The sequence below is a fragment of the Brachyhypopomus gauderio genome, unplaced genomic scaffold (assembly GCF_052324685.1).
Source record: "Brachyhypopomus gauderio isolate BG-103 unplaced genomic scaffold, BGAUD_0.2 sc77, whole genome shotgun sequence".
Lineage (NCBI taxonomy): Eukaryota > Metazoa > Chordata > Actinopteri > Gymnotiformes > Hypopomidae > Brachyhypopomus > Brachyhypopomus gauderio.
The window spans coordinates 1,446,984-1,473,012 of record NW_027506898.1 but is presented as its reverse complement, the minus strand read 5'-3'; the positions used below and the strand labels follow the sequence as shown (position 1 = coordinate 1,473,012).

General features: G+C 41.4%; 68 non-coding genes across 68 annotated transcripts; all 68 read left to right on the top strand.

The window, feature by feature from the left end:
- Positions 1-13: 13 nt before the first annotated feature.
- Positions 14-85, top strand: trnaq-cug (transfer RNA glutamine (anticodon CUG)). Its single transcript has one exon. It is a non-coding gene; the product is annotated as a tRNA-Gln (tRNA).
- A 395-nt stretch (positions 86-480) lies between these two features.
- On the top strand, positions 481-552 carry trnaq-uug (transfer RNA glutamine (anticodon UUG)). The gene has a single exon. It is a non-coding gene; the product is annotated as a tRNA-Gln (tRNA).
- Positions 553-779: 227 nt separating this feature from the next.
- On the top strand, positions 780-851 carry trnaq-cug (transfer RNA glutamine (anticodon CUG)). Its single transcript has one exon. It is a non-coding gene; the product is annotated as a tRNA-Gln (tRNA).
- Positions 852-1,079: 228 nt separating this feature from the next.
- trnaq-cug (transfer RNA glutamine (anticodon CUG)) lies at positions 1,080-1,151 on the top strand. The gene has a single exon. It is a non-coding gene; the product is annotated as a tRNA-Gln (tRNA).
- Positions 1,152-1,546: 395 nt separating this feature from the next.
- trnaq-uug (transfer RNA glutamine (anticodon UUG)) lies at positions 1,547-1,618 on the top strand. The gene has a single exon. It is a non-coding gene; the product is annotated as a tRNA-Gln (tRNA).
- Positions 1,619-1,845: 227 nt separating this feature from the next.
- On the top strand, positions 1,846-1,917 carry trnaq-cug (transfer RNA glutamine (anticodon CUG)). Its single transcript has one exon. It is a non-coding gene; the product is annotated as a tRNA-Gln (tRNA).
- A 227-nt stretch (positions 1,918-2,144) lies between these two features.
- trnaq-cug (transfer RNA glutamine (anticodon CUG)) lies at positions 2,145-2,216 on the top strand. Its single transcript has one exon. It is a non-coding gene; the product is annotated as a tRNA-Gln (tRNA).
- A 228-nt stretch (positions 2,217-2,444) lies between these two features.
- On the top strand, positions 2,445-2,516 carry trnaq-cug (transfer RNA glutamine (anticodon CUG)). Its single transcript has one exon. It is a non-coding gene; the product is annotated as a tRNA-Gln (tRNA).
- A 395-nt stretch (positions 2,517-2,911) lies between these two features.
- On the top strand, positions 2,912-2,983 carry trnaq-uug (transfer RNA glutamine (anticodon UUG)). Its single transcript has one exon. It is a non-coding gene; the product is annotated as a tRNA-Gln (tRNA).
- A 227-nt stretch (positions 2,984-3,210) lies between these two features.
- On the top strand, positions 3,211-3,282 carry trnaq-cug (transfer RNA glutamine (anticodon CUG)). The gene has a single exon. It is a non-coding gene; the product is annotated as a tRNA-Gln (tRNA).
- A 227-nt stretch (positions 3,283-3,509) lies between these two features.
- trnaq-cug (transfer RNA glutamine (anticodon CUG)) lies at positions 3,510-3,581 on the top strand. The gene has a single exon. It is a non-coding gene; the product is annotated as a tRNA-Gln (tRNA).
- A 227-nt stretch (positions 3,582-3,808) lies between these two features.
- On the top strand, positions 3,809-3,880 carry trnaq-cug (transfer RNA glutamine (anticodon CUG)). Its single transcript has one exon. It is a non-coding gene; the product is annotated as a tRNA-Gln (tRNA).
- Positions 3,881-4,575: 695 nt separating this feature from the next.
- Positions 4,576-4,647, top strand: trnaq-uug (transfer RNA glutamine (anticodon UUG)). The gene has a single exon. It is a non-coding gene; the product is annotated as a tRNA-Gln (tRNA).
- Positions 4,648-4,874: 227 nt separating this feature from the next.
- Positions 4,875-4,946, top strand: trnaq-cug (transfer RNA glutamine (anticodon CUG)). The gene has a single exon. It is a non-coding gene; the product is annotated as a tRNA-Gln (tRNA).
- Positions 4,947-5,641: 695 nt separating this feature from the next.
- Positions 5,642-5,713, top strand: trnaq-uug (transfer RNA glutamine (anticodon UUG)). The gene has a single exon. It is a non-coding gene; the product is annotated as a tRNA-Gln (tRNA).
- Positions 5,714-6,239: 526 nt separating this feature from the next.
- Positions 6,240-6,311, top strand: trnaq-cug (transfer RNA glutamine (anticodon CUG)). Its single transcript has one exon. It is a non-coding gene; the product is annotated as a tRNA-Gln (tRNA).
- A 227-nt stretch (positions 6,312-6,538) lies between these two features.
- On the top strand, positions 6,539-6,610 carry trnaq-cug (transfer RNA glutamine (anticodon CUG)). The gene has a single exon. It is a non-coding gene; the product is annotated as a tRNA-Gln (tRNA).
- A 228-nt stretch (positions 6,611-6,838) lies between these two features.
- Positions 6,839-6,910, top strand: trnaq-cug (transfer RNA glutamine (anticodon CUG)). Its single transcript has one exon. It is a non-coding gene; the product is annotated as a tRNA-Gln (tRNA).
- Positions 6,911-7,305: 395 nt separating this feature from the next.
- trnaq-uug (transfer RNA glutamine (anticodon UUG)) lies at positions 7,306-7,377 on the top strand. Its single transcript has one exon. It is a non-coding gene; the product is annotated as a tRNA-Gln (tRNA).
- A 227-nt stretch (positions 7,378-7,604) lies between these two features.
- trnaq-cug (transfer RNA glutamine (anticodon CUG)) lies at positions 7,605-7,676 on the top strand. Its single transcript has one exon. It is a non-coding gene; the product is annotated as a tRNA-Gln (tRNA).
- A 227-nt stretch (positions 7,677-7,903) lies between these two features.
- On the top strand, positions 7,904-7,975 carry trnaq-cug (transfer RNA glutamine (anticodon CUG)). Its single transcript has one exon. It is a non-coding gene; the product is annotated as a tRNA-Gln (tRNA).
- A 228-nt stretch (positions 7,976-8,203) lies between these two features.
- Positions 8,204-8,275, top strand: trnaq-cug (transfer RNA glutamine (anticodon CUG)). The gene has a single exon. It is a non-coding gene; the product is annotated as a tRNA-Gln (tRNA).
- A 395-nt stretch (positions 8,276-8,670) lies between these two features.
- Positions 8,671-8,742, top strand: trnaq-uug (transfer RNA glutamine (anticodon UUG)). Its single transcript has one exon. It is a non-coding gene; the product is annotated as a tRNA-Gln (tRNA).
- Positions 8,743-8,969: 227 nt separating this feature from the next.
- Positions 8,970-9,041, top strand: trnaq-cug (transfer RNA glutamine (anticodon CUG)). Its single transcript has one exon. It is a non-coding gene; the product is annotated as a tRNA-Gln (tRNA).
- A 227-nt stretch (positions 9,042-9,268) lies between these two features.
- On the top strand, positions 9,269-9,340 carry trnaq-cug (transfer RNA glutamine (anticodon CUG)). The gene has a single exon. It is a non-coding gene; the product is annotated as a tRNA-Gln (tRNA).
- A 227-nt stretch (positions 9,341-9,567) lies between these two features.
- On the top strand, positions 9,568-9,639 carry trnaq-cug (transfer RNA glutamine (anticodon CUG)). Its single transcript has one exon. It is a non-coding gene; the product is annotated as a tRNA-Gln (tRNA).
- Positions 9,640-10,334: 695 nt separating this feature from the next.
- On the top strand, positions 10,335-10,406 carry trnaq-uug (transfer RNA glutamine (anticodon UUG)). Its single transcript has one exon. It is a non-coding gene; the product is annotated as a tRNA-Gln (tRNA).
- A 227-nt stretch (positions 10,407-10,633) lies between these two features.
- trnaq-cug (transfer RNA glutamine (anticodon CUG)) lies at positions 10,634-10,705 on the top strand. Its single transcript has one exon. It is a non-coding gene; the product is annotated as a tRNA-Gln (tRNA).
- A 695-nt stretch (positions 10,706-11,400) lies between these two features.
- trnaq-uug (transfer RNA glutamine (anticodon UUG)) lies at positions 11,401-11,472 on the top strand. Its single transcript has one exon. It is a non-coding gene; the product is annotated as a tRNA-Gln (tRNA).
- Positions 11,473-11,998: 526 nt separating this feature from the next.
- On the top strand, positions 11,999-12,070 carry trnaq-cug (transfer RNA glutamine (anticodon CUG)). Its single transcript has one exon. It is a non-coding gene; the product is annotated as a tRNA-Gln (tRNA).
- A 227-nt stretch (positions 12,071-12,297) lies between these two features.
- On the top strand, positions 12,298-12,369 carry trnaq-cug (transfer RNA glutamine (anticodon CUG)). Its single transcript has one exon. It is a non-coding gene; the product is annotated as a tRNA-Gln (tRNA).
- Positions 12,370-12,596: 227 nt separating this feature from the next.
- Positions 12,597-12,668, top strand: trnaq-cug (transfer RNA glutamine (anticodon CUG)). Its single transcript has one exon. It is a non-coding gene; the product is annotated as a tRNA-Gln (tRNA).
- Positions 12,669-12,895: 227 nt separating this feature from the next.
- Positions 12,896-12,967, top strand: trnaq-cug (transfer RNA glutamine (anticodon CUG)). The gene has a single exon. It is a non-coding gene; the product is annotated as a tRNA-Gln (tRNA).
- A 227-nt stretch (positions 12,968-13,194) lies between these two features.
- trnaq-cug (transfer RNA glutamine (anticodon CUG)) lies at positions 13,195-13,266 on the top strand. The gene has a single exon. It is a non-coding gene; the product is annotated as a tRNA-Gln (tRNA).
- Positions 13,267-13,494: 228 nt separating this feature from the next.
- Positions 13,495-13,566, top strand: trnaq-cug (transfer RNA glutamine (anticodon CUG)). The gene has a single exon. It is a non-coding gene; the product is annotated as a tRNA-Gln (tRNA).
- A 395-nt stretch (positions 13,567-13,961) lies between these two features.
- On the top strand, positions 13,962-14,033 carry trnaq-uug (transfer RNA glutamine (anticodon UUG)). Its single transcript has one exon. It is a non-coding gene; the product is annotated as a tRNA-Gln (tRNA).
- Positions 14,034-14,560: 527 nt separating this feature from the next.
- On the top strand, positions 14,561-14,632 carry trnaq-cug (transfer RNA glutamine (anticodon CUG)). Its single transcript has one exon. It is a non-coding gene; the product is annotated as a tRNA-Gln (tRNA).
- Positions 14,633-15,027: 395 nt separating this feature from the next.
- Positions 15,028-15,099, top strand: trnaq-uug (transfer RNA glutamine (anticodon UUG)). The gene has a single exon. It is a non-coding gene; the product is annotated as a tRNA-Gln (tRNA).
- A 227-nt stretch (positions 15,100-15,326) lies between these two features.
- On the top strand, positions 15,327-15,398 carry trnaq-cug (transfer RNA glutamine (anticodon CUG)). Its single transcript has one exon. It is a non-coding gene; the product is annotated as a tRNA-Gln (tRNA).
- A 227-nt stretch (positions 15,399-15,625) lies between these two features.
- Positions 15,626-15,697, top strand: trnaq-cug (transfer RNA glutamine (anticodon CUG)). Its single transcript has one exon. It is a non-coding gene; the product is annotated as a tRNA-Gln (tRNA).
- A 228-nt stretch (positions 15,698-15,925) lies between these two features.
- trnaq-cug (transfer RNA glutamine (anticodon CUG)) lies at positions 15,926-15,997 on the top strand. The gene has a single exon. It is a non-coding gene; the product is annotated as a tRNA-Gln (tRNA).
- Positions 15,998-16,392: 395 nt separating this feature from the next.
- trnaq-uug (transfer RNA glutamine (anticodon UUG)) lies at positions 16,393-16,464 on the top strand. Its single transcript has one exon. It is a non-coding gene; the product is annotated as a tRNA-Gln (tRNA).
- A 227-nt stretch (positions 16,465-16,691) lies between these two features.
- trnaq-cug (transfer RNA glutamine (anticodon CUG)) lies at positions 16,692-16,763 on the top strand. The gene has a single exon. It is a non-coding gene; the product is annotated as a tRNA-Gln (tRNA).
- Positions 16,764-16,990: 227 nt separating this feature from the next.
- trnaq-cug (transfer RNA glutamine (anticodon CUG)) lies at positions 16,991-17,062 on the top strand. Its single transcript has one exon. It is a non-coding gene; the product is annotated as a tRNA-Gln (tRNA).
- A 227-nt stretch (positions 17,063-17,289) lies between these two features.
- On the top strand, positions 17,290-17,361 carry trnaq-cug (transfer RNA glutamine (anticodon CUG)). The gene has a single exon. It is a non-coding gene; the product is annotated as a tRNA-Gln (tRNA).
- Positions 17,362-17,588: 227 nt separating this feature from the next.
- On the top strand, positions 17,589-17,660 carry trnaq-cug (transfer RNA glutamine (anticodon CUG)). Its single transcript has one exon. It is a non-coding gene; the product is annotated as a tRNA-Gln (tRNA).
- A 228-nt stretch (positions 17,661-17,888) lies between these two features.
- On the top strand, positions 17,889-17,960 carry trnaq-cug (transfer RNA glutamine (anticodon CUG)). Its single transcript has one exon. It is a non-coding gene; the product is annotated as a tRNA-Gln (tRNA).
- Positions 17,961-18,355: 395 nt separating this feature from the next.
- On the top strand, positions 18,356-18,427 carry trnaq-uug (transfer RNA glutamine (anticodon UUG)). The gene has a single exon. It is a non-coding gene; the product is annotated as a tRNA-Gln (tRNA).
- Positions 18,428-19,421: 994 nt separating this feature from the next.
- trnaq-uug (transfer RNA glutamine (anticodon UUG)) lies at positions 19,422-19,493 on the top strand. The gene has a single exon. It is a non-coding gene; the product is annotated as a tRNA-Gln (tRNA).
- A 227-nt stretch (positions 19,494-19,720) lies between these two features.
- On the top strand, positions 19,721-19,792 carry trnaq-cug (transfer RNA glutamine (anticodon CUG)). The gene has a single exon. It is a non-coding gene; the product is annotated as a tRNA-Gln (tRNA).
- Positions 19,793-20,020: 228 nt separating this feature from the next.
- trnaq-cug (transfer RNA glutamine (anticodon CUG)) lies at positions 20,021-20,092 on the top strand. Its single transcript has one exon. It is a non-coding gene; the product is annotated as a tRNA-Gln (tRNA).
- A 395-nt stretch (positions 20,093-20,487) lies between these two features.
- trnaq-uug (transfer RNA glutamine (anticodon UUG)) lies at positions 20,488-20,559 on the top strand. The gene has a single exon. It is a non-coding gene; the product is annotated as a tRNA-Gln (tRNA).
- Positions 20,560-20,786: 227 nt separating this feature from the next.
- On the top strand, positions 20,787-20,858 carry trnaq-cug (transfer RNA glutamine (anticodon CUG)). Its single transcript has one exon. It is a non-coding gene; the product is annotated as a tRNA-Gln (tRNA).
- Positions 20,859-21,086: 228 nt separating this feature from the next.
- trnaq-cug (transfer RNA glutamine (anticodon CUG)) lies at positions 21,087-21,158 on the top strand. The gene has a single exon. It is a non-coding gene; the product is annotated as a tRNA-Gln (tRNA).
- Positions 21,159-21,553: 395 nt separating this feature from the next.
- trnaq-uug (transfer RNA glutamine (anticodon UUG)) lies at positions 21,554-21,625 on the top strand. Its single transcript has one exon. It is a non-coding gene; the product is annotated as a tRNA-Gln (tRNA).
- Positions 21,626-21,852: 227 nt separating this feature from the next.
- trnaq-cug (transfer RNA glutamine (anticodon CUG)) lies at positions 21,853-21,924 on the top strand. The gene has a single exon. It is a non-coding gene; the product is annotated as a tRNA-Gln (tRNA).
- Positions 21,925-22,151: 227 nt separating this feature from the next.
- Positions 22,152-22,223, top strand: trnaq-cug (transfer RNA glutamine (anticodon CUG)). Its single transcript has one exon. It is a non-coding gene; the product is annotated as a tRNA-Gln (tRNA).
- A 228-nt stretch (positions 22,224-22,451) lies between these two features.
- trnaq-cug (transfer RNA glutamine (anticodon CUG)) lies at positions 22,452-22,523 on the top strand. The gene has a single exon. It is a non-coding gene; the product is annotated as a tRNA-Gln (tRNA).
- A 395-nt stretch (positions 22,524-22,918) lies between these two features.
- Positions 22,919-22,990, top strand: trnaq-uug (transfer RNA glutamine (anticodon UUG)). Its single transcript has one exon. It is a non-coding gene; the product is annotated as a tRNA-Gln (tRNA).
- Positions 22,991-23,217: 227 nt separating this feature from the next.
- Positions 23,218-23,289, top strand: trnaq-cug (transfer RNA glutamine (anticodon CUG)). Its single transcript has one exon. It is a non-coding gene; the product is annotated as a tRNA-Gln (tRNA).
- A 227-nt stretch (positions 23,290-23,516) lies between these two features.
- trnaq-cug (transfer RNA glutamine (anticodon CUG)) lies at positions 23,517-23,588 on the top strand. Its single transcript has one exon. It is a non-coding gene; the product is annotated as a tRNA-Gln (tRNA).
- Positions 23,589-23,815: 227 nt separating this feature from the next.
- trnaq-cug (transfer RNA glutamine (anticodon CUG)) lies at positions 23,816-23,887 on the top strand. Its single transcript has one exon. It is a non-coding gene; the product is annotated as a tRNA-Gln (tRNA).
- Positions 23,888-24,114: 227 nt separating this feature from the next.
- On the top strand, positions 24,115-24,186 carry trnaq-cug (transfer RNA glutamine (anticodon CUG)). The gene has a single exon. It is a non-coding gene; the product is annotated as a tRNA-Gln (tRNA).
- A 227-nt stretch (positions 24,187-24,413) lies between these two features.
- trnaq-cug (transfer RNA glutamine (anticodon CUG)) lies at positions 24,414-24,485 on the top strand. The gene has a single exon. It is a non-coding gene; the product is annotated as a tRNA-Gln (tRNA).
- Positions 24,486-24,712: 227 nt separating this feature from the next.
- On the top strand, positions 24,713-24,784 carry trnaq-cug (transfer RNA glutamine (anticodon CUG)). The gene has a single exon. It is a non-coding gene; the product is annotated as a tRNA-Gln (tRNA).
- Positions 24,785-25,011: 227 nt separating this feature from the next.
- On the top strand, positions 25,012-25,083 carry trnaq-cug (transfer RNA glutamine (anticodon CUG)). The gene has a single exon. It is a non-coding gene; the product is annotated as a tRNA-Gln (tRNA).
- Positions 25,084-25,311: 228 nt separating this feature from the next.
- trnaq-cug (transfer RNA glutamine (anticodon CUG)) lies at positions 25,312-25,383 on the top strand. Its single transcript has one exon. It is a non-coding gene; the product is annotated as a tRNA-Gln (tRNA).
- Positions 25,384-25,778: 395 nt separating this feature from the next.
- Positions 25,779-25,850, top strand: trnaq-uug (transfer RNA glutamine (anticodon UUG)). The gene has a single exon. It is a non-coding gene; the product is annotated as a tRNA-Gln (tRNA).
- Positions 25,851-26,029: the final 179 nt, after the last annotated feature.

Sequence of the window (26,029 nt, the reverse complement as noted above, 5' to 3'; positions counted from 1 at the left end):
AACTTATCTTTTAGGTTCCATGGTGTAATGGTTAGCACTCTGGACTCTGAATCCAGCAATCTGAGTTCAACTCTCAGTGGAACCTTTTGATTCATTAGTGTTGATTCCAGCTTGCAGGTCTTTTCTCCATGCAAGCTCTATCACATGCTTGCGGTCTATATAATTCCAGCATATTTCATGAATTGTTTTCAGAATTTTTACATGCTTGTTCTTGTGGCAAACAGCTTTCTGATTATCCTAGAATTGGTGAAGTCATTTAAATCCAAATATGCTAGGGTCTCAGGACAGGATGTTTTGCTATGTGTTCAGCAAAACAGTATTCACAAAAGCTAATTTCTTTGGTTGCGTGATGCAGTAGTAAGCACAACAGACTCTGAAATCAACGGCAGAGAAGTTGGAAACCTATTTGCTGTTTCCATGGTGTTAGCATTCTGGACTCTGAATCCAGCAACTCATTTGCTAGAAACAACTTTTGCTGTGGGTTCCATGGTGTAATGGTCAGCACTCTGGACTTTGAATCCAGTGATCCGAGTTCGACTCTCGGTGGAACCTTTCTGCTACATGCTCTTTATCTGGGATTGTACCAGCTTTCATTGTTGAAGACTACTGTAAACAGAAAGTGTCTTTCAGTTGACCAAATCAAATACCTCTACTAATTATCTTGTTGCTGGAAGTCCTTGTCTGTAGTTGTTGCAACCTGCATTCTCCCATGACAAGTCACTTTGAGCTTAACTTGGTATGTGAACCCAGAAAAACAAGACTCAGAAATGTCTAATGTAGGTTCCATGGTGTAATGGTTAGCACTCTGGACTCTGAATCCAGCAATCCGAGTTCGACTCTCGGTGGAACCTTTCTGCTACATGCTCTTTATCTGGGATTGTACCAGCTTTCATTGTTGAAGACTACTGTAAACAGAAAGTGTCTTTCAGTTGACCAAATCGAATACCTCAACTAAATATCTTGTTGCTGGAAGTCCTTGTCTGTAGTTGTTGCAACTTGCATCCTCTCAAGACAAGTCACTTTGAGCTTAACTTGGTCTGTGAACCCAGCAAAACAGAAGAATCAGAACTTATCTTTTAGGTTCCATGGTGTAATGGTTAGCACTCTGGACTCTGAATCCAGCAATCTGAGTTCAACTCTCAGTGGAACCTTTTGATTCATTAGTGTTGATTCCAGCTTGCAGGTCTTTTCTCCATGCAAGCTCTATCACATGCTTGCGGTCTATATAATTCCAGCATATTTCATGAATTGTTTTCAGAATTTTTACATGCTTGTTCTTGTGGCAAACAGCTTTCTGATTATCCTAGAATTGGTGAAGTCATTTAAATCCAAATATGCTAGGGTCTCAGGACAGGATGTTTTGCTATGTGTTCAGCAAAACAGTATTCACAAAAGCTAATTTCTTTGGTTGCGTGATGCAGTAGTAAGCACAACAGACTCTGAAATCAACGGCAGAGAAGTTGGAAACCTATTTGTTGGTTCCATGGTGTTAGCATTCTGAACTCTGAATCCAGCAACTCATTTGCTAGAAACAACTTTTGCTGTGGGTTCCATGGTGTAATGGTCAGCACTCTGGACTTTGAATCCAGTGATCCGAGTTCGACTCTCGGTGGAACCTTTCTGCTACATGCTCTTTATCTGGGATTGTACCAGCTTTCATTGTTGAAGACTACTGTAAACAGAAAGTGTCTTTCAGTTGACCAAATCAAATACCTCTACTAATTATCTTGTTGCTGGAAGTCCTTGTCTGTAGTTGTTGCAACCTGCATTCTCCCATGACAAGTCACTTTGAGCTTAACTTGGTCTGTGAACCCAGCAAAACAAGACTCAGAAATGTCTAATGTAGGTTCCATGGTGTAATGGTTAGCACTCTGGACTCTGAATCCAGCAATCCGAGTTCGACTCTCGGTGGAACCTTTCTGCTACATGCTCTTTATCTGGGGTTGTACCAGCTTTCGTTGTTAAAGACTAGTGTAAACAGAAAGTGTCTTTCAGTTGACCAAATCAAATACCTCATCTAATTATCTTGTTGCTGGAAGTCCTTGTCTGTAGTTGTTGCAACATGCATTCTCCCATGACAAGTCACTTTGAGCTTAACTTGGTATGTGAACCCAGCAAAACAAGACTCAGAAATGTCTAATGTAGGTTCCATGGTGTAATGGTTAGCACTCTGGACTCTGAATCCAGCAATCCGAGTTCGACTCTCGGTGGAACCTTTCTGCTACATGCTCTTTATCTGGGATTGTACCAGCTTTCATTGTTGAAGACTACTGTAAACAGAAAGTGTCTTTCAGTTGACCAAATCGAATACCTCAACTAAATATCTTGTTGCTGGAAGTCCTTGTCTGTAGTTGTTGCAACTTGCATCCTCTCAAGACAAGTCACTTTGAGCTTAACTTGGTCTGTGAACCCAGCAAAACAGAAGAATCAGAACTTATCTTTTAGGTTCCATGGTGTAATGGTTAGCACTCTGGACTCTGAATCCAGCAATCTGAGTTCAACTCTCAGTGGAACCTTTTGATTCATTAGTGTTGATTCCAGCTTGCAGGTCTTTTCTCCATGCAAGCTCTATCACATGCTTGCGGTCTATATAATTCCAGCATATTTCATGAATTGTTTTCAGAATTTTTACATGCTTGTTCTTGTGGCAAACAGCTTTCTGATTATCCTAGAATTGGTGAAGTCATTTAAATCCAAATATGCTAGGGTCTCAGGACAGGATGTTTTGCTATGTGTTCAGCAAAACAGTATTCACAAAAGCTAATTTCTTTGGTTGCGTGATGCAGTAGTAAGCACAACAGACTCTGAAATCAACGGCAGAGAAGTTGGAAACCTATTTGTTGGTTCCATGGTGTTAGCATTCTGAACTCTGAATCCAGCAACTCATTTGCTAGAAACAACTTTTGCTGTGGGTTCCATGGTGTAATGGTCAGCACTCTGGACTTTGAATCCAGTGATCCGAGTTCGACTCTCGGTGGAACCTTTCTGCTACATGCTCTTTATCTGGGATTGTACCAGCTTTCATTGTTGAAGACTACTGTAAACAGAAAGTGTCTTTCAGTTGACCAAATCAAATACCTCTACTAATTATCTTGTTGCTGGAAGTCCTTGTCTGTAGTTGTTGCAACCTGCATTCTCCCATGACAAGTCACTTTGAGCTTAACTTGGTCTGTGAACCCAGCAAAACAAGACTCAGAAGTGTCTCATGTAGGTTCCATGGTGTAATGGTTAGCACTCTGGACTCTGAATCCAGCAATCCGAGTTCGACTCTCGGTGGAACCTTTCTGCTACATGCTCTTTATCTGGGATTGTACCAGCTTTCATTGTTGAAGACTACTGTAAACAGAAAGTGTCTTTCAGTTGACCAAATCAAATACCTCAACTAATTATCTTGTTGCTGGAAGTCCTTGTCTGTAGTTGTTGCAACCTGCATTCTCCCATGACAAGTCACTTTGAGCTTAACTTGGTCTGTGAACCCAGCAAAACAAGACTCAGAAATGCCTAATGTAGGTTCCATGGTGTAATGGTTAGCACTCTGGACTCTGAATCCAGCAATCCGAGTTCGACTCTCGGTGGAACCTTTCTGCTACATGCTCTTTATCTGGGGTTGTACCAGCTTTCGTTGTTGAAGACTAGTGTAAACAGAAAGTGTCTTTCAGTTGACCAAATCAAATACCTCAACTAATTATCTTGTTGCTGGAAGTCCTTGTCTGTAGTTGTTGCAACATGCATTCTCCCATGACAAGTCACTTTGAGCTTAACTTGGTCTGTGAACCCAGCAAAACAAGACTCAGAAGCGTCTCATGTAGGTTCCATGGTGTAATGGTTAGCACTCTGGACTCTGAATCCAGCAATCCGAGTTCGACTCTCGGTGGAACCTTTCTGCTACATGCTCTTTATCTGGGATTGTACCAGCTTTCATTGTTGAAGACTACTGTAAACAGAAAGTGTCTTTCAGTTGACCAAATCGAATACCTCAACTAAATATCTTGTTGCTGGAAGTCCTTGTCTGTAGTTGTTGCAACTTGCATCCTCTCAAGACAAGTCACTTTGAGCTTAACTTGGTCTGTGAACCCAGCAAAACAGAAGAATCAGAACTTATCTTTTAGGTTCCATGGTGTAATGGTTAGCACTCTGCACTCTGAATCCAGCAATCTGAGTTCAACTCTCAGTGGAACCTTTTGATTCATTAGTGTTGATTCCAGCTTGCAGGTCTTTTCTCCATGCAAGCTCTATCACATGCTTGCGGTCTTTATAATTCCAGCATATTTCATGAATTGTTTTCAGAATTTTTACATGCTTGTTCTTGTGGCAAACAGCTTTCTGATTATCCTAGAATTGGTGAATTCATTTAAATCCAAATATGCTAGGGTCTCAGGACAGGATGTTTTGCTATGTGTTCAGCAAAACAGTATTCACAAAAGCTAATTTCTTTGGTTGCGTGATGCAGTAGTAAGCACAACAGACTCTGAAATCAATGGCAGAGAAGTTGGAAACCTATTTGCTGGTTCCATGGTGTTAGCATTCTGGACTCTGAATCCAGCAACTCATTTGCTAGAAACAACTGTTGCTGTGGGTTCCATGGTGTAATGGTCAGCACTCTGGACTTTGAATCCAGTGATCCGAGTTCGACTCTCGGTGGAACCTTTCTGCTACATGCTCTTTATCTGGGATTGTACCAGCTTTCATTGTTGAAGACTACTGTAAACAGAAAGTGTCTTTCAGTTGACCAAATCAAATACCTCAACTAATTATCTTGTTGCTGGAAGTCCTTGTCTGTAGTTGTTGCAACCTGCATTCTCCCATGACAAGTCACTTTGAGCTTAACTTGGTCTGTGAACCGAGCAAAACAAGACTCAGAAGTGTCTAACGTAGGTTCCATGGTGTAATGGTTAGCACTCTGGACTCTGAATCCAGCAATCCGAGTTCGACTCTCGGTGGAACCTTTCTGCTACATGCTCTTTATCTGGGGTTGTACCAGCTTTCGTTGTTGAAGACTAGTGTAAACAGAAAGTGTCTTTCAGTTGACCAAATCAAATACCTCAACTAATTATCTTGTTGCTGGAAGTCCTTGTCTGTAGTTGTTGCAACCTGCATTCTCCCATGACAAGTCACTTTGAGCTTAACTTGGTCTGTGAACCCAGCAAAACAGAAGAATCAGAACTTATCTTTTAGGTTCCATGGTGTAATGGTTAGCACTCTGGACTCTAAATCCAGCAATCAGAGTTCAACTCTCAGTGGAACCTTTTGATTCATTAGTGTTGATTCCAGCTTGCAGGTCTTTTCTCCATGCAAGCTCTATCACATGCTTGCGGTCTATATAATTCCAGCATATTTCATGAATTGTTTTCAGAATTTTTACATGCTTGTTCTTGTGGCAAACAGCTTTCTGATTATCCTAGAATTGGTGAAGTCATTTAAATCCAAATATGCTAGGGTCTCAGGACAGGATGTTTTGCTATGTGTTCAGCAAAACAGTATTCACAAAAGCTAATTTCTTTGGTTGCGTGATGCAGTAGTAAGCACAACAGACTCTGAAATCAACGGCAGAGAAGTTGGAAACCTATTTGCTGTTTCCATGGTGTTAGCATTCTGGACTCTGAATCCAGCAACTCATTTGCTAGAAACAACTTTTGCTGTGGGTTCCATGGTGTAATGGTCAGCACTCTGGACTTTGAATCCAGTGATCCGAGTTCGACTCTCGGTGGAACCTTTCTGCTACATGCTCTTTATCTGGGATTGTACCAGCTTTCATTGTTGAAGACTACTGTAAACAGAAAGTGTCTTTCAGTTGACCAAATCAAATACCTCAACTAATTATCTTGTTGCTGGAAGTCATTGTCTGTAGTTGTTGCAACATGCATTCTCCCATGACAAGTCACTTTGAGCTTAACTTGGTCTGTGAACCCAGCAAAACAAGACTCAGAAGTGTCTCATGTAGGTTCCATGGTGTAATGGTTAGCACTCTGGACTCTGAATCCAGCAATCCGAGTTCGACTCTTGGTGGAACCTTTCTGCTACATGCTCTTTATCTGGGATTGTACCAGCTTTCATTGTTGAAGACTACTGTAAACAGAAAGTGTCTTTCAGTTGACCAAATCAAATACCTCTACTAATTATCTTGTTGCTGGAAGTCCTTGTCTGTAGTTGTTGCAACCTGCATTCTCCCATGACAAGTCACTTTGAGCTTAACTTGGTCTGTGAACCCAGCAAAACAAGACTCAGAAATGTCTAATGTAGGTTCCATGGTGTAATGGTTAGCACTCTGGACTCTGAATCCAGCAATCCGAGTTCGACTCTCGGTGGAACCTTTCTGCTACATGCTCTTTATCTGGGGTTGTACCAGCTTTCGTTGTTGAAGACTAGTGTAAACAGAAAGTGTCTTTCAGTTGACCAAATCAAATACCTCAACTAATTATCTTGTTGCTGGAAGTCCTTGTCTGTAGTTGTTGCAACATGCATTCTCCCATGACAAGTCACTTTGAGCTTAACTTGGTCTGTGAACCCAGCAAAACAAGACTCAGAAGTGTCTCATGTAGGTTCCATGGTGTAATGGTTAGCACTCTGGACTCTGAATCCAGCAATCCGAGTTCGACTCTCGGTGGAACCTTTCTGCTACATGCTCTTTATCTGGGATTGTACCAGCTTTCATTGTTGAAGACTACTGTAAACAGAAAGTGTCTTTCAGTTGACCAAATCGAATACCTCAACTAAATATCTTGTTGCTGGAAGTCCTTGTCTGTAGTTGTTGCAACTTGCATCCTCTCAAGACAAGTCACTTTGAGCTTAACTTGGTCTGTGAACCCAGCAAAACAGAAGAATCAGAACTTATCTTTTAGGTTCCATGGTGTAATGGTTAGCACTCTGGACTCTGAATCCAGCAATCTGAGTTCAACTCTCAGTGGAACCTTTTGATTCATTAGTGTTGATTCCAGCTTGCAGGTCTTTTCTCCATGCAAGCTCTATCACATGCTTGCGGTCTATATAATTCCAGCATATTTCATGAATTGTTTTCAGAATTTTTACATGCTTGTTCTTGTGGCAAACAGCTTTCTGATTATCCTAGAATTGGTGAAGTCATTTAAATCCAAATATGCTAGGGTCTCAGGACAGGATGTTTTGCTATGTGTTCAGCAAAACAGTATTCACAAAAGCTAATTTCTTTGGTTGCGTGATGCAGTAGTAAGCACAACAGACTCTGAAATCAACGGCAGAGAAGTTGGAAACCTATTTGTTGGTTCCATGGTGTTAGCATTCTGAACTCTGAATCCAGCAACTCATTTGCTAGAAACAACTTTTGCTGTGGGTTCCATGGTGTAATGGTCAGCACTCTGGACTTTGAATCCAGTGATCCGAGTTCGACTCTCGGTGGAACCTTTCTGCTACATGCTCTTTATCTGGGATTGTACCAGCTTTCATTGTTGAAGACTACTGTAAACAGAAAGTGTCTTTCAGTTGACCAAATCAAATACCTCTACTAATTATCTTGTTGCTGGAAGTCCTTGTCTGTAGTTGTTGCAACCTGCATTCTCCCATGACAAGTCACTTTGAGCTTAACTTGGTCTGTGAACCCAGCAAAACAAGACTCAGAAATGTCTAATGTAGGTTCCATGGTGTAATGGTTAGCACTCTGGACTCTGAATCCAGCAATCCGAGTTCGACTCTCGGTGGAACCTTTCTGCTACATGCTCTTTATCTGGGGTTGTACCAGCTTTCGTTGTTAAAGACTAGTGTAAACAGAAAGTGTCTTTCAGTTGACCAAATCAAATACCTCATCTAATTATCTTGTTGCTGGAAGTCCTTGTCTGTAGTTGTTGCAACATGCATTCTCCCATGACAAGTCACTTTGAGCTTAACTTGGTATGTGAACCCAGCAAAACAAGACTCAGAAATGTCTAATGTAGGTTCCATGGTGTAATGGTTAGCACTCTGGACTCTGAATCCAGCAATCCGAGTTCGACTCTCGGTGGAACCTTTCTGCTACATGCTCTTTATCTGGGATTGTACCAGCTTTCATTGTTGAAGACTACTGTAAACAGAAAGTGTCTTTCAGTTGACCAAATCGAATACCTCAACTAAATATCTTGTTGCTGGAAGTCCTTGTCTGTAGTTGTTGCAACTTGCATCCTCTCAAGACAAGTCACTTTGAGCTTAACTTGGTCTGTGAACCCAGCAAAACAGAAGAATCAGAACTTATCTTTTAGGTTCCATGGTGTAATGGTTAGCACTCTGGACTCTGAATCCAGCAATCTGAGTTCAACTCTCAGTGGAACCTTTTGATTCATTAGTGTTGATTCCAGCTTGCAGGTCTTTTCTCCATGCAAGCTCTATCACATGCTTGCGGTCTATATAATTTCAGCATATTTCATGAATTGTTTTCAGAATTTTTACATGCTTGTTCTTGTGGCAAACAGCTTTCTGATTATCCTAGAATTGGTGAAGTCATTTAAATCCAAATATGCTAGGGTCTCAGGACAGGATGTTTTGCTATGTGTTCAGCAAAACAGTATTCACAAAAGCTAATTTCTTTGGTTGCGTGATGCAGTAGTAAGCACAACAGACTCTGAAATCAACGGCAGAGAAGTTGGAAACCTATTTGTTGGTTCCATGGTGTTAGCATTCTGAACTCTGAATCCAGCAACTCATTTGCTAGAAACAACTTTTGCTGTGGGTTCCATGGTGTAATGGTCAGCACTCTGGACTTTGAATCCAGTGATCCGAGTTCGACTCTCGGTGGAACCTTTCTGCTACATGCTCTTTATCTGGGATTGTACCAGCTTTCATTGTTGAAGACTACTGTAAACAGAAAGTGTCTTTCAGTTGACCAAATCAAATACCTCTACTAATTATCTTGTTGCTGGAAGTCCTTGTCTGTAGTTGTTGCAACCTGCATTCTCCCATGACAAGTCACTTTGAGCTTAACTTGGTCTGTGAACCCAGCAAAACAAGACTCAGAAGTGTCTCATGTAGGTTCCATGGTGTAATGGTTAGCACTCTGGACTCTGAATCCAGCAATCCGAGTTCGACTCTCGGTGGAACCTTTCTGCTACATGCTCTTTATCTGGGATTGTACCAGCTTTCATTGTTGAAGACTACTGTAAACAGAAAGTGTCTTTCAGTTGACCAAATCAAATACCTCAACTAATTATCTTGTTGCTGGAAGTCCTTGTCTGTAGTTGTTGCAACCTGCATTCTCCCATGACAAGTCACTTTGAGCTTAACTTGGTCTGTGAACCCAGCAAAACAAGACTCAGAAATGCCTAATGTAGGTTCCATGGTGTAATGGTTAGCACTCTGGACTCTGAATCCAGCAATCCGAGTTCGACTCTCGGTGGAACCTTTCTGCTACATGCTCTTTATCTGGGGTTGTACCAGCTTTCGTTGTTGAAGACTAGTGTAAACAGAAAGTGTCTTTCAGTTGACCAAATCAAATACCTCAACTAATTATCTTGTTGCTGGAAGTCCTTGTCTGTAGTTGTTGCAACATGCATTCTCCCATGACAAGTCACTTTGAGCTTAACTTGGTCTGTGAACCCAGCAAAACAAGACTCAGAAGCGTCTCATGTAGGTTCCATGGTGTAATGGTTAGCACTCTGGACTCTGAATCCAGCAATCCGAGTTCGACTCTCGGTGGAACCTTTCTGCTACATGCTCTTTATCTGGGATTGTACCAGCTTTCATTGTTGAAGACTACTGTAAACAGAAAGTGTCTTTCAGTTGACCAAATCGAATACCTCAACTAAATATCTTGTTGCTGGAAGTCCTTGTCTGTAGTTGTTGCAACTTGCATCCTCTCAAGACAAGTCACTTTGAGCTTAACTTGGTCTGTGAACCCAGCAAAACAGAAGAATCAGAACTTATCTTTTAGGTTCCATGGTGTAATGGTTAGCACTCTGCACTCTGAATCCAGCAATCTGAGTTCAACTCTCAGTGGAACCTTTTGATTCATTAGTGTTGATTCCAGCTTGCAGGTCTTTTCTCCATGCAAGCTCTATCACATGCTTGCGGTCTTTATAATTCCAGCATATTTCATGAATTGTTTTCAGAATTTTTACATGCTTGTTCTTGTGGCAAACAGCTTTCTGATTATCCTAGAATTGGTGAATTCATTTAAATCCAAATATGCTAGGGTCTCAGGACAGGATGTTTTGCTATGTGTTCAGCAAAACAGTATTCACAAAAGCTAATTTCTTTGGTTGCGTGATGCAGTAGTAAGCACAACAGACTCTGAAATCAATGGCAGAGAAGTTGGAAACCTATTTGCTGGTTCCATGGTGTTAGCATTCTGGACTCTGAATCCAGCAACTCATTTGCTAGAAACAACTGTTGCTGTGGGTTCCATGGTGTAATGGTCAGCACTCTGGACTTTGAATCCAGTGATCCGAGTTCGACTCTCGGTGGAACCTTTCTGCTACATGCTCTTTATCTGGGATTGTACCAGCTTTCATTGTTGAAGACTACTGTAAACAGAAAGTGTCTTTCAGTTGACCAAATCAAATACCTCAACTAATTATCTTGTTGCTGGAAGTCCTTGTCTGTAGTTGTTGCAACCTGCATTCTCCCATGACAAGTCACTTTGAGCTTAACTTGGTCTGTGAACCGAGCAAAACAAGACTCAGAAGTGTCTAACGTAGGTTCCATGGTGTAATGGTTAGCACTCTGGACTCTGAATCCAGCAATCCGAGTTCGACTCTCGGTGGAACCTTTCTGCTACATGCTCTTTATCTGGGGTTGTACCAGCTTTCGTTGTTGAAGACTAGTGTAAACAGAAAGTGTCTTTCAGTTGACCAAATCAAATACCTCAACTAATTATCTTGTTGCTGGAAGTCCTTGTCTGTAGTTGTTGCAACCTGCATTCTCCCATGACAAGTCACTTTGAGCTTAACTTGGTCTGTGAACCCAGCAAAACAGAAGAATCAGAACTTATCTTTTAGGTTCCATGGTGTAATGGTTAGCACTCTGGACTCTAAATCCAGCAATCAGAGTTCAACTCTCAGTGGAACCTTTTGATTCATTAGTGTTGATTCCAGCTTGCAGGTCTTTTCTCCATGCAAGCTCTATCACATGCTTGCGGTCTATATAATTCCAGCATATTTCATGAATTGTTTTCAGAATTTTTACATGCTTGTTCTTGTGGCAAACAGCTTTCTGATTATCCTAGAATTGGTGAAGTCATTTAAATCCAAATATGCTAGGGTCTCAGGACAGGATGTTTTGCTATGTGTTCAGCAAAACAGTATTCACAAAAGCTAATTTCTTTGGTTGCGTGATGCAGTAGTAAGCACAACAGACTCTGAAATCAACGGCAGAGAAGTTGGAAACCTATTTGCTGTTTCCATGGTGTTAGCATTCTGGACTCTGAATCCAGCAACTCATTTGCTAGAAACAACTTTTGCTGTGGGTTCCATGGTGTAATGGTCAGCACTCTGGACTTTGAATCCAGTGATCCGAGTTCGACTCTCGGTGGAACCTTTCTGCTACATGCTCTTTATCTGGGATTGTACCAGCTTTCATTGTTGAAGACTACTGTAAACAGAAAGTGTCTTTCAGTTGACCAAATCAAATACCTCAACTAATTATCTTGTTGCTGGAAGTCATTGTCTGTAGTTGTTGCAACATGCATTCTCCCATGACAAGTCACTTTGAGCTTAACTTGGTCTGTGAACCCAGCAAAACAAGACTCAGAAGTGTCTCATGTAGGTTCCATGGTGTAATGGTTAGCACTCTGGACTCTGAATCCAGCAATCCGAGTTCGACTCTTGGTGGAACCTTTCTGCTACATGCTCTTTATCTGGGATTGTACCAGCTTTCATTGTTGAAGACTACTGTAAACAGAAAGTGTCTTTCAGTTGACCAAATCAAATACCTCTACTAATTATCTTGTTGCTGGAAGTCCTTGTCTGTAGTTGTTGCAACCTGCATTCTCCCATGACAAGTCACTTTGAGCTTAACTTGGTCTGTGAACCCAGCAAAACAAGACTCAGAAATGTCTAATGTAGGTTCCATGGTGTAATGGTTAGCACTCTGGACTCTGAATCCAGCAATCCGAGTTCGACTCTCGGTGGAACCTTTCTGCTACATGCTCTTTATCTGGGGTTGTACCAGCTTTCGTTGTTGAAGACTAGTGTAAACAGAAAGTGTCTTTCAGTTGACCAAATCAAATACCTCAACTAATTATCTTGTTGCTGGAAGTCCTTGTCTGTAGTTGTTGCAACATGCATTCTCCCATGACAAGTCACTTTGAGCTTAACTTGGTCTGTGAACCCAGCAAAACAAGACTCAGAAGTGTCTCATGTAGGTTCCATGGTGTAATGGTTAGCACTCTGGACTCTGAATCCAGCAATCCGAGTTCGACTCTCGGTGGAACCTTTCTGCTACATGCTCTTTATCTGGGATTGTACCAGCTTTCATTGTTGAAGACTACTGTAAACAGAAAGTGTCTTTCAGTTGACCAAATCAAATACCTCTACTAATTATCTTGTTGCTGGAAGTCCTTGTCTGTAGTTGTTGCAACCTGCATTCTCCCATGACAAGTCACTTTGAGCTTAACTTGGTCTGTGAACCCAGCAAAACAAGACTCAGAAATGTCTAATGTAGGTTCCATGGTGTAATGGTTAGCACTCTGGACTCTGAATCCAGCAATCCGAGTTCGACTCTCGGTGGAACCTTTCTGCTACATGCTCTTTATCTGGGGTTGTACCAGCTTTCGTTGTTGAAGACTAGTGTAAACAGAAAGTGTCTTTCAGTTGACCAAATCAAATACCTCAACTAATTATCTTGTTGCTGGAAGTCCTTGTCTGTAGTTGTTGCAACATGCATTCTCCCATGACAAGTCACTTTGAGCTTAACTTGGTCTGTGAACCCAGCAAAACAAGACTCAGAAGTGTCTCATGTAGGTTCCATGGTGTAATGGTTAGCACTCTGGACTCTGAATCCAGCAATCCGAGTTCGACTCTCGGTGGAACCTTTCTGCTACATGCTCTTTATCTGGGATTGTACCAGCTTTCATTGTTGAAGACTACTGTAAACAGAAAGTGTCTTTCAGTTGACCAAATCAAATACCTCAACTAATTATCTTGTTGCTGGAAGTCCTTGTCTGTAGTTGTTGCAACATGCATTCTCCCATGACAAGTCACTTTGAGCTTAACTTGGTCTGTGAACCCAGCAAAACAAGACTCAGAAATGTCTAATGTAGGTTCCATGGTGTAATGGTTAGCACTCTGGACTCTGAATCCAGCAATCCGAGTTCGACTCTCGGTGGAACCTTTCTGCTACATGCTCTTTATCTGGGATTGTACCAGCTTTCATTGTTGAAGACTACTGTAAACAGAAAGTGTATTTCAGTTGACCAAATCGAATACCTCAACTAAATATCTTGTTGCTGGAAGTCCTTGTCTGTAGTTGTTGCAACTTGCATCCTCTCAAGACAAGTCACTTTGAGCTTAACTTGGTCTGTGAACCCAGCAAAACAGAAGAATCAGAACTTATCTTTTAGGTTCCATGGTGTAATGGTTAGCACTCTGGACTCTGAATCCAGCAATCTGAGTTCAACTCTCAGTGGAACCTTTTGATTCATTAGTGTTGATTCCAGCTTGCAGGTCTTTTCTCCATGCAAGCTCTATCACATGCTTGCGGTCTATATAATTCCAGCATATTTCATGAATTGTTTTCAGAATTTTTACATGCTTGTTCTTGTGGCAAACAGCTTTCTGATTATCCTAGAATTGGTGAAGTCATTTAAATCCAAATATGCTAGGGTCTCAGGACAGGATGTTTTGCTATGTGTTCAGCAAAACAGTATTCACAAAAGCTAATTTCTTTGGTTGCGTGATGCAGTAGTAAGCACAACAGACTCTGAAATCAACGGCAGAGAAGTTGGAAACCTATTTGCTGTTTCCATGGTGTTAGCATTCTGGACTCTGAATCCAGCAACTCATTTGCTAGAAACAACTTTTGCTGTGGGTTCCATGGTGTAATGGTCAGCACTCTGGACTTTGAATCCAGTGATCCGAGTTCGACTCTCGGTGGAACCTTTCTGCTACATGCTCTTTATCTGGGATTGTACCAGCTTTCATTGTTGAAGACTACTGTAAACAGAAAGTGTCTTTCAGTTGACCAAATCAAATACCTCTACTAATTATCTTGTTGCTGGAAGTCCTTGTCTGTAGTTGTTGCAACCTGCATTCTCCCATGACAAGTCACTTTGAGCTTAACTTGGTATGTGAACCCAGAAAAACAAGACTCAGAAATGTCTAATGTAGGTTCTATGGTGTAATGGTTAGCACTCTGGACTCTGAATCCAGCAATCCGAGTTCGACTCTCGGTGGAACCTTTCTGCTACATGCTCTTTATCTGGGATTGTACCAGCTTTCATTGTTGAAGACTACTGTAAACAGAAAGTGTCTTTCAGTTGACCAAATCGAATACCTCAACTAAATATCTTGTTGCTGGAAGTCCTTGTCTGTAGTTGTTGCAACTTGCATCCTCTCAAGACAAGTCACTTTGAGCTTAACTTGGTCTGTGAACCCAGCAAAACAGAAGAATCAGAACTTATCTTTTAGGTTCCATGGTGTAATGGTTAGCACTCTGGACTCTGAATCCAGCAATCTGAGTTCAACTCTCAGTGGAACCTTTTGATTCATTAGTGTTGATTCCAGCTTGCAGGTCTTTTCTCCATGCAAGCTCTATCACATGCTTGCGGTCTATATAATTCCAGCATATTTCATGAATTGTTTTCAGAATTTTTACATGCTTGTTCTTGTGGCAAACAGCTTTCTGATTATCCTAGAATTGGTGAAGTCATTTAAATCCAAATATGCTAGGGTCTCAGGACAGGATGTTTTGCTATGTGTTCAGCAAAACAGTATTCACAAAAGCTAATTTCTTTGGTTGCGTGATGCAGTAGTAAGCACAACAGACTCTGAAATCAACGGCAGAGAAGTTGGAAACCTATTTGTTGGTTCCATGGTGTTAGCATTCTGAACTCTGAATCCAGCAACTCATTTGCTAGAAACAACTTTTGCTGTGGGTTCCATGGTGTAATGGTCAGCACTCTGGACTTTGAATCCAGTGATCCGAGTTCGACTCTCGGTGGAACCTTTCTGCTACATGCTCTTTATCTGGGATTGTACCAGCTTTCATTGTTGAAGACTACTGTAAACAGAAAGTGTCTTTCAGTTGACCAAATCAAATACCTCTACTAATTATCTTGTTGCTGGAAGTCCTTGTCTGTAGTTGTTGCAACCTGCATTCTCCCATGACAAGTCACTTTGAGCTTAACTTGGTCTGTGAACCCAGCAAAACAAGACTCAGAAATGTCTAATGTAGGTTCCATGGTGTAATGGTTAGCACTCTGGACTCTGAATCCAGCAATCCGAGTTCGACTCTCGGTGGAACCTTTCTGCTACATGCTCTTTATCTGGGGTTGTACCAGCTTTCGTTGTTAAAGACTAGTGTAAACAGAAAGTGTCTTTCAGTTGACCAAATCAAATACCTCATCTAATTATCTTGTTGCTGGAAGTCCTTGTCTGTAGTTGTTGCAACATGCATTCTCCCATGACAAGTCACTTTGAGCTTAACTTGGTATGTGAACCCAGCAAAACAAGACTCAGAAATGTCTAATGTAGGTTCCATGGTGTAATGGTTAGCACTCTGGACTCTGAATCCAGCAATCCGAGTTCGACTCTCGGTGGAACCTTTCTGCTACATGCTCTTTATCTGGGATTGTACCAGCTTTCATTGTTGAAGACTACTGTAAACAGAAAGTGTCTTTCAGTTGACCAAATCGAATACCTCAACTAAATATCTTGTTGCTGGAAGTCCTTGTCTGTAGTTGTTGCAACTTGCATCCTCTCAAGACAAGTCACTTTGAGCTTAACTTGGTCTGTGAACCCAGCAAAACAGAAGAATCAGAACTTATCTTTTAGGTTCCATGGTGTAATGGTTAGCACTCTGGACTCTGAATCCAGCAATCTGAGTTCAACTCTCAGTGGAACCTTTTGATTCATTAGTGTTGATTCCAGCTTGCAGGTCTTTTCTCCATGCAAGCTCTATCACATGCTTGCGGTCTATATAATTCCAGCATATTTCATGAATTGTTTTCAGAATTTTTACATGCTTGTTCTTGTGGCAAACAGCTTTCTGATTATCCTAGAATTGGTGAAGTCATTTAAATCCAAATATGCTAGGGTCTCAGGACAGGATGTTTTGCTATGTGTTCAGCAAAACAGTATTCACAAAAGCTAATTTCTTTGGTTGCGTGATGCAGTAGTAAGCACAACAGACTCTGAAATCAACGGCAGAGAAGTTGGAAACCTATTTGTTGGTTCCATGGTGTTAGCATTCTGAACTCTGAATCCAGCAACTCATTTGCTAGAAACAACTTTTGCTGTGGGTTCCATGGTGTAATGGTCAGCACTCTGGACTTTGAATCCAGTGATCCGAGTTCGACTCTCGGTGGAACCTTTCTGCTACATGCTCTTTATCTGGGATTGTACCAGCTTTCATTGTTGAAGACTACTGTAAACAGAAAGTGTCTTTCAGTTGACCAAATCAAATACCTCTACTAATTATCTTGTTGCTGGAAGTCCTTGTCTGTAGTTGTTGCAACCTGCATTCTCCCATGACAAGTCACTTTGAGCTTAACTTGGTCTGTGAACCCAGCAAAACAAGACTCAGAAGTGTCTCATGTAGGTTCCATGGTGTAATGGTTAGCACTCTGGACTCTGAATCCAGCAATCCGAGTTCGACTCTCGGTGGAACCTTTCTGCTACATGCTCTTTATCTGGGATTGTACCAGCTTTCATTGTTGAAGACTACTGTAAACAGAAAGTGTCTTTCAGTTGACCAAATCAAATACCTCAACTAATTATCTTGTTGCTGGAAGTCCTTGTCTGTAGTTGTTGCAACCTGCATTCTCCCATGACAAGTCACTTTGAGCTTAACTTGGTCTGTGAACCCAGCAAAACAAGACTCAGAAATGCCTAATGTAGGTTCCATGGTGTAATGGTTAGCACTCTGGACTCTGAATCCAGCAATCCGAGTTCGACTCTCGGTGGAACCTTTCTGCTACATGCTCTTTATCTGGGGTTGTACCAGCTTTCGTTGTTGAAGACTAGTGTAAACAGAAAGTGTCTTTCAGTTGACCAAATCAAATACCTCAACTAATTATCTTGTTGCTGGAAGTCCTTGTCTGTAGTTGTTGCAACATGCATTCTCCCATGACAAGTCACTTTGAGCTTAACTTGGTCTGTGAACCCAGCAAAACAAGACTCAGAAGTGTCTCATGTAGGTTCCATGGTGTAATGGTTAGCACTCTGGACTCTGAATCCAGCAATCCGAGTTCGACTCTCGGTGGAACCTTTCTGCTACATGCTCTTTATCTGGGATTGTACCAGCTTTCATTGTTGAAGACTACTGTAAACAGAAAGTGTCTTTCAGTTGACCAAATCAAATACCTCTACTAATTATCTTGTTGCTGGAAGTCCTTGTCTGTAGTTGTTGCAACCTGCATTCTCCCATGACAAGTCACTTTGAGCTTAACTTGGTCTGTGAACCCAGCAAAACAAGACTCAGAAATGTCTAATGTAGGTTCCATGGTGTAATGGTTAGCACTCTGGACTCTGAATCCAGCAATCCGAGTTCGACTCTCGGTGGAACCTTTCTGCTACATGCTCTTTATCTGGGATTGTACCAGCTTTCATTGTTGAAGACTACTGTAAACAGAAAGTGTCTTTCAGTTGACCAAATCGAATACCTCAACTAAATATCTTGTTGCTGGAAGTCCTTGTCTGTAGTTGTTGCAACTTGCATCCTCTCAAGACAAGTCACTTTGAGCTTAACTTGGTCTGTGAACCCAGCAAAACAGAAGAATCAGAACTTATCTTTTAGGTTCCATGGTGTAATGGTTAGCACTCTGGACTCTGAATCCAGCAATCTGAGTTCAACTCTCAGTGGAACCTTTTGATTCATTAGTGTTGATTCCAGCTTGCAGGTCTTTTCTCCATGCAAGCTCTATCACATGCTTGCGGTCTATATAATTCCAGCATATTTCATGAATTGTTTTCAGAATTTTTACATGCTTGTTCTTGTGGCAAACAGCTTTCTGATTATCCTAGAATTGGTGAAGTCATTTAAATCCAAATATGCTAGGGTCTCAGGACAGGATGTTTTGCTATGTGTTCAGCAAAACAGTATTCACAAAAGCTAATTTCTTTGGTTGCGTGATGCAGTAGTAAGCACAACAGACTCTGAAATCAACGGCAGAGAAGTTGGAAACCTATTTGCTGTTTCCATGGTGTTAGCATTCTGGACTCTGAATCCAGCAACTCATTTGCTAGAAACAACTTTTGCTGTGGGTTCCATGGTGTAATGGTCAGCACTCTGGACTTTGAATCCAGTGATCCGAGTTCGACTCTCGGTGGAACCTTTCTGCTACATGCTCTTTATCTGGGGTTGTACCAGCTTTCGTTGTTGAAGACTAGTGTAAACAGAAAGTGTCTTTCAGTTGACCAAATCAAATACCTCAACTAATTATCTTGTTGCTGGAAGTCCTTGTCTGTAGTTGTTGCAACATGCATTCTCCCATGACAAGTCACTTTGAGCTTAACTTGGTCTGTGAACCCAGCAAAACAAGACTCAGAAGTGTCTCATGTAGGTTCCATGGTGTAATGGTTAGCACTCTGGACTCTGAATCCAGCAATCCGAGTTCCACTCTCGGTGGAACCTTTCTGCTACATGCTCTTTATCTGGGATTGTACCAGCTTTCATTGTTGAAGACTACTGTAAACAGAAAGTGTCTTTCAGTTGACCAAATCGAATACCTCAACTAAATATCTTGTTGCTGGAAGTCCTTGTCTGTAGTTGTTGCAACTTGCATCCTCTCAAGACAAGTCACTTTGAGCTTAACTTGGTCTGTGAACCCAGCAAAACAGAAGAATCAGAACTTATCTTTTAGGTTCCATGGTGTAATGGTTAGCACTCTGGACTCTAAATCCAGCAATCTGAGTTCAACTCTCAGTGGAACCTTTTGATTCATTAGTGTTGATTCCAGCTTGCAGGTCTTTTCTCCATGCAAGCTCTATCACATGCTTGCGGTCTATATAATTCCAGCATATTTCATGAATTGTTTTCAGAATTTTTACATGCTTGTTCTTGTGGCAAACAGCTTTCTGATTATCCTAGAATTGGTGAAGTCATTTAAATCCAAATATGCTAGGGTCTCAGGACAGGATGTTTTGCTATGTGTTCAGCAAAACAGTATTCACAAAAGCTAATTTCTTTGGTTGCGTGATGCAGTAGTAAGCACAACAGACTCTGAAATCAACGGCAGAGAAGTTGGAAACCTATTTGCTGTTTCCATGGTGTTAGCATTCTGGACTCTGAATCCAGCAACTCATTTGCTAGAAACAACTTTTGCTGTGGGTTCCATGGTGTAATGGTCAGCACTCTGGACTTTGAATCCAGTGATCCGAGTTCGACTCTCGGTGGAACCTTTCTGCTACATGCTCTTTATCTGGGATTGTACCAGCTTTCATTGTTGAAGACTACTGTAAACAGAAAGTGTCTTTCAGTTGACCAAATCAAATACCTCAACTAATTATCTTGTTGCTGGAAGTCCTTGTCTGTAGTTGTTGCAACATGCATTCTCCCATGACAAGTCACTTTGAGCTTAACTTGGTCTGTGAACCCAGCAAAACAAGACTCAGAAGTGTCTCATGTAGGTTCCATGGTGTAATGGTTAGCACTCTGGACTCTGAATCCAGCAATCCGAGTTCGACTCTCGGTGGAACCTTTCTGCTACATGCTCTTTATCTGGGATTGTACCAGCTTTCATTGTTGAAGACTACTGTAAACAGAAAGTGTCTTTCAGTTGACCAAATCGAATACCTCAACTAAATATCTTGTTGCTGGAAGTCCTTGTCTGTAGTTGTTGCAACTTGCATCCTCTCAAGACAAGTCACTTTGAGCTTAACTTGGTCTGTGAACCCAGCAAAACAGAAGAATCAGAACTTATCTTTTAGGTTCCATGGTGTAATGGTTAGCACTCTGGACTCTGAATCCAGCAATCTGAGTTCAACTCTCAGTGGAACCTTTTGATTCATTAGTGTTGATTCCAGCTTGCAGGTCTTTTCTCCATGCAAGCTCTATCACATGCTTGCGGTCTATATAATTCCAGCATATTTCATGAATTGTTTTCAGAATTTTTACATGCTTGTTCTTGTGGCAAACAGCTTTCTGATTATCCTAGAATTGGTGAAGTCATTTAAATCCAAATATGCTAGGGTCTCAGGACAGGATGTTTTGCTATGTGTTCAGCAAAACAGTATTCACAAAAGCTAATTTCTTTGGTTGCGTGATGCAGTAGTAAGCACAACAGACTCTGAAATCAACGGCAGAGAAGTTGGAAACCTATTTGTTGGTTCCATGGTGTTAGCATTCTGAACTCTGAATCCAGCAACTCATTTGCTAGAAACAACTTTTGCTGTGGGTTCCATGGTGTAATGGTCAGCACTCTGGACTTTGAATCCAGTGATCCGAGTTCGACTCTCGGTGGAACCTTTCTGCTACATGCTCTTTATCTGGGATTGTACCAGCTTTCATTGTTGAAGACTACTGTAAACAGAAAGTGTCTTTCAGTTGACCAAATCAAATACCTCAACTAATTATCTTGTTGCTGGAAGTCCTTGTCTGTAGTTGTTGCAACATGCATTCTCCCATGACAAGTCACTTTGAGCTTAACTTGGTCTGTGAACCCAGCAAAACAAGACTCAGAAGTGTCTCATGTAGGTTCCATGGTGTAATGGTTAGCACTCTGGACTCTGAATCCAGCAATCCGAGTTCGACTCTCGGTGGAACCTTTCTGCTACATGCTCTTTATCTGGGATTGTACCAGCTTTCATTGTTGAAGACTACTGTAAACAGAAAGTGTCTTTCAGTTGACCAAATCGAATACCTCAACTAAATATCTTGTTGCTGGAAGTCCTTGTCTGTAGTTGTTGCAACTTGCATCCTCTCAAGACAAGTCACTTTGAGCTTAACTTGGTCTGTGAACCCAGCAAAACAGAAGAATCAGAACTTATCTTTTAGGTTCCATGGTGTAATGGTTAGCACTCTGGACTCTGAATCCAGCAATCTGAGTTCAACTCTCAGTGGAACCTTTTGATTCATTAGTGTTGATTCCAGCTTGCAGGTCTTTTCTCCATGCAAGCTCTATCACATGCTTGCGGTCTATATAATTCCAGCATATTTCATGAATTGTTTTCAGAATTTTTACATGCTTGTTCTTGTGGCAAACAGCTTTCTGATTATCCTAGAATTGGTGAAGTCATTTAAATCCAAATATGCTAGGGTCTCAGGACAGGATGTTTTGCTATGTGTTCAGCAAAACAGTATTCACAAAAGCTAATTTCTTTGGTTGCGTGATGCAGTAGTAAGCACAACAGACTCTGAAATCAACGGCAGAGAAGTTGGAAACCTATTTGTTGGTTCCATGGTGTTAGCATTCTGAACTCTGAATCCAGCAACTCATTTGCTAGAAACAACTTTTGCTGTGGGTTCCATGGTGTAATGGTCAGCACTCTGGACTTTGAATCCAGTGATCCGAGTTCGACTCTCGGTGGAACCTTTCTGCTACATGCTCTTTATCTGGGATTGTACCAGCTTTCATTGTTGAAGACTACTGTAAACAGAAAGTGTCTTTCAGTTGACCAAATCAAATACCTCTACTAATTATCTTGTTGCTGGAAGTCCTTGTCTGTAGTTGTTGCAACCTGCATTCTCCCATGACAAGTCACTTTGAGCTTAACTTGGTCTGTGAACCCAGCAAAACAAGACTCAGAAGTGTCTCATGTAGGTTCCATGGTGTAATGGTTAGCACTCTGGACTCTGAATCCAGCAATCCGAGTTCGACTCTCGGTGGAACCTTTCTGCTACATGCTCTTTATCTGGGATTGTACCAGCTTTCATTGTTGAAGACTACTGTAAACAGAAAGTGTCTTTCAGTTGACCAAATCAAATACCTCAACTAATTATCTTGTTGCTGGAAGTCCTTGTCTGTAGTTGTTGCAACATGCATTCTCCCATGACAAGTCACTTTGAGCTTAACTTGGTCTGTGAACCCAGCAAAACAAGACTCAGAAGTGTCTCATGTAGGTTCCATGGTGTAATGGTTAGCACTCTGGACTCTGAATCCAGCAATCCGAGTTCGACTCTCGGTGGAACCTTTCTGCTACATGCTCTTTATCTGGGATTGTACCAGCTTTCATTGTTGAAGACTACTGTAAACAGAAAGTGTCTTTCAGTTGACCAAATCGAATACCTCAACTAAATATCTTGTTGCTGGAAGTCCTTGTCTGTAGTTGTTGCAACTTGCATCCTCTCAAGACAAGTCACTTTGAGCTTAACTTGGTCTGTGAACCCAGCAAAACAGAAGAATCAGAACTTATCTTTTAGGTTCCATGGTGTAATGGTTAGCACTCTGGACTCTGAATCCAGCAATCTGAGTTCAACTCTCAGTGGAACCTTTTGATTCATTAGTGTTGATTCCAGCTTGCAGGTCTTTTCTCCATGCAAGCTCTATCACATGCTTGCGGTCTATATAATTCCAGCATATTTCATGAATTGTTTTCAGAATTTTTACATGCTTGTTCTTGTGGCAAACAGCTTTCTGATTATCCTAGAATTGGTGAAGTCATTTAAATCCAAATATGCTAGGGTCTCAGGACAGGATGTTTTGCTATGTGTTCAGCAAAACAGTATTCACAAAAGCTAATTTCTTTGGTTGCGTGATGCAGTAGTAAGCACAACAGACTCTGAAATCAACGGCAGAGAAGTTGGAAACCTATTTGTTGGTTCCATGGTGTTAGCATTCTGAACTCTGAATCCAGCAACTCATTTGCTAGAAACAACTTTTGCTGTGGGTTCCATGGTGTAATGGTCAGCACTCTGGACTTTGAATCCAGTGATCCGAGTTCGACTCTCGGTGGAACCTTTCTGCTACATGCTCTTTATCTGGGATTGTACCAGCTTTCATTGTTGAAGACTACTGTAAACAGAAAGTGTCTTTCAGTTGACCAAATCAAATACCTCTACTAATTATCTTGTTGCTGGAAGTCCTTGTCTGTAGTTGTTGCAACCTGCATTCTCCCATGACAAGTCACTTTGAGCTTAACTTGGTCTGTGAACCCAGCAAAACAAGACTCAGAAGTGTCTCATGTAGGTTCCATGGTGTAATGGTTAGCACTCTGGACTCTGAATCCAGCAATCCGAGTTCGACTCTCGGTGGAACCTTTCTGCTACATGCTCTTTATCTGGGATTGTACCAGCTTTCATTGTTGAAGACTACTGTAAACAGAAAGTGTCTTTCAGTTGACCAAATCAAATACCTCTACTAATTATCTTGTTGCTGGAAGTCCTTGTCTGTAGTTGTTGCAACCTGCATTCTCCCATGACAAGTCACTTTGAGCTTAACTTGGTCTGTGAACCCAGCAAAACAAGACTCAGAAATGTCTAATGTAGGTTCCATGGTGTAATGGTTAGCACTCTGGACTCTGAATCCAGCAATCCGAGTTCGACTCTCGGTGGAACCTTTCTGCTACATGCTCTTTATCTGGGGTTGTACCAGCTTTCGTTGTTGAAGACTAGTGTAAACAGAAAGTGTCTTTCAGTTGACCAAATCAAATACCTCAACTAATTATCTTGTTGCTGGAAGTCCTTGTCTGTAGTTGTTGCAACATGCATTCTCCCATGACAAGTCACTTTGAGCTTAACTTGGTCTGTGAACCCAGCAAAACAAGACTCAGAAGTGTCTCATGTAGGTTCCATGGTGTAATGGTTAGCACTCTGGACTCTGAATCCAGCAATCCGAGTTCGACTCTCGGTGGAACCTTTCTGCTACATGCTCTTTATCTGGGATTGTACCAGCTTTCATTGTTGAAGACTACTGTAAACAGAAAGTGTCTTTCAGTTGACCAAATCAAATACCTCTACTAATTATCTTGTTGCTGGAAGTCCTTGTCTGTAGTTGTTGCAACCTGCATTCTCCCATGACAAGTCACTTTGAGCTTAACTTGGTCTGTGAACCCAGCAAAACAAGACTCAGAAATGTCTAATGTAGGTTCCATGGTGTAATGGTTAGCACTCTGGACTCTGAATCCAGCAATCCGAGTTCGACTCTCGGTGGAACCTTTCTGCTACATGCTCTTTATCTGGGATTGTACCAGCTTTCATTGTTGAAGACTACTGTAAACAGAAAGTGTCTTTCAGTTGACCAAATCAAATACCTCTACTAATTATCTTGTTGCTGGAAGTCCTTGTCTGTAGTTGTTGCAACCTGCATTCTCCCATGACAAGTCACTTTGAGCTTAACTTGGTCTGTGAACCCAGCAAAACAAGACTCAGAAATGTCTAATGTAGGTTCCATGGTGTAATGGTTAGCACTCTGGACTCTGAATCCAGCAATCCGAGTTCGACTCTCGGTGGAACCTTTCTGCTACATGCTCTTTATCTGGGGTTGTACCAGCTTTCGTTGTTGAAGACTAGTGTAAACAGAAAGTGTCTTTCAGTTGACCAAATCAAATACCTCAACTAATTATCTTGTTGCTGGAAGTCCTTGTCTGTAGTTGTTGCAACATGCATTCTCCCATGACAAGTCACTTTGAGCTTAACTTGGTCTGTGAACCCAGCAAAACAAGACTCAGAAGTGTCTCATGTAGGTTCCATGGTGTAATGGTTAGCACTCTGGACTCTGAATCCAGCAATCCGAGTTCGACTCTCGGTGGAACCTTTCTGCTACATGCTCTTTATCTGGGATTGTACCAGCTTTCATTGTTGAAGACTACTGTAAACAGAAAGTGTCTTTCAGTTGACCAAATCAAATACCTCTACTAATTATCTTGTTGCTGGAAGTCCTTGTCTGTAGTTGTTGCAACCTGCATTCTCCCATGACAAGTCACTTTGAGCTTAACTTGGTCTGTGAACCCAGCAAAACAAGACTCAGAAATGTCTAATGTAGGTTCCATGGTGTAATGGTTAGCACTCTGGACTCTGAATCCAGCAATCCGAGTTCGACTCTCGGTGGAACCTTTCTGCTACATGCTCTTTATCTGGGATTGTACCAGCTTTCATTGTTGAAGACTACTGTAAACAGAAAGTGTCTTTCAGTTGACCAAATCGAATACCTCAACTAAATATCTTGTTGCTGGAAGTCCTTGTCTGTAGTTGTTGCAACTTGCATCCTCTCAAGACAAGTCACTTTGAGCTTAACTTGGTCTGTGAACCCAGCAAAACAGAAGAATCAGAACTTATCTTTTAGGTTCCATGGTGTAATGGTTAGCACTCTGGACTCTGAATCCAGCAATCTGAGTTCAACTCTCAGTGGAACCTTTTGATTCATTAGTGTTGATTCCAGCTTGCAGGTCTTTTCTCCATGCAAGCTCTATCACATGCTTGCGGTCTATATAATTCCAGCATATTTCATGAATTGTTTTCAGAATTTTTACATGCTTGTTCTTGTGGCAAACAGCTTTCTGATTATCCTAGAATTGGTGAAGTCATTTAAATCCAAATATGCTAGGGTCTCAGGACAGGATGTTTTGCTATGTGTTCAGCAAAACAGTATTCACAAAAGCTAATTTCTTTGGTTGCGTGATGCAGTAGTAAGCACAACAGACTCTGAAATCAACGGCAGAGAAGTTGGAAACCTATTTGCTGTTTCCATGGTGTTAGCATTCTGGACTCTGAATCCAGCAACTCATTTGCTAGAAACAACTTTTGCTGTGGGTTCCATGGTGTAATGGTCAGCACTCTGGACTTTGAATCCAGTGATCCGAGTTCGACTCTCGGTGGAACCTTTCTGCTACATGCTCTTTATCTGGGGTTGTACCAGCTTTCGTTGTTGAAGACTAGTGTAAACAGAAAGTGTCTTTCAGTTGACCAAATCAAATACCTCAACTAATTATCTTGTTGCTGGAAGTCCTTGTCTGTAGTTGTTGCAACATGCATTCTCCCATGACAAGTCACTTTGAGCTTA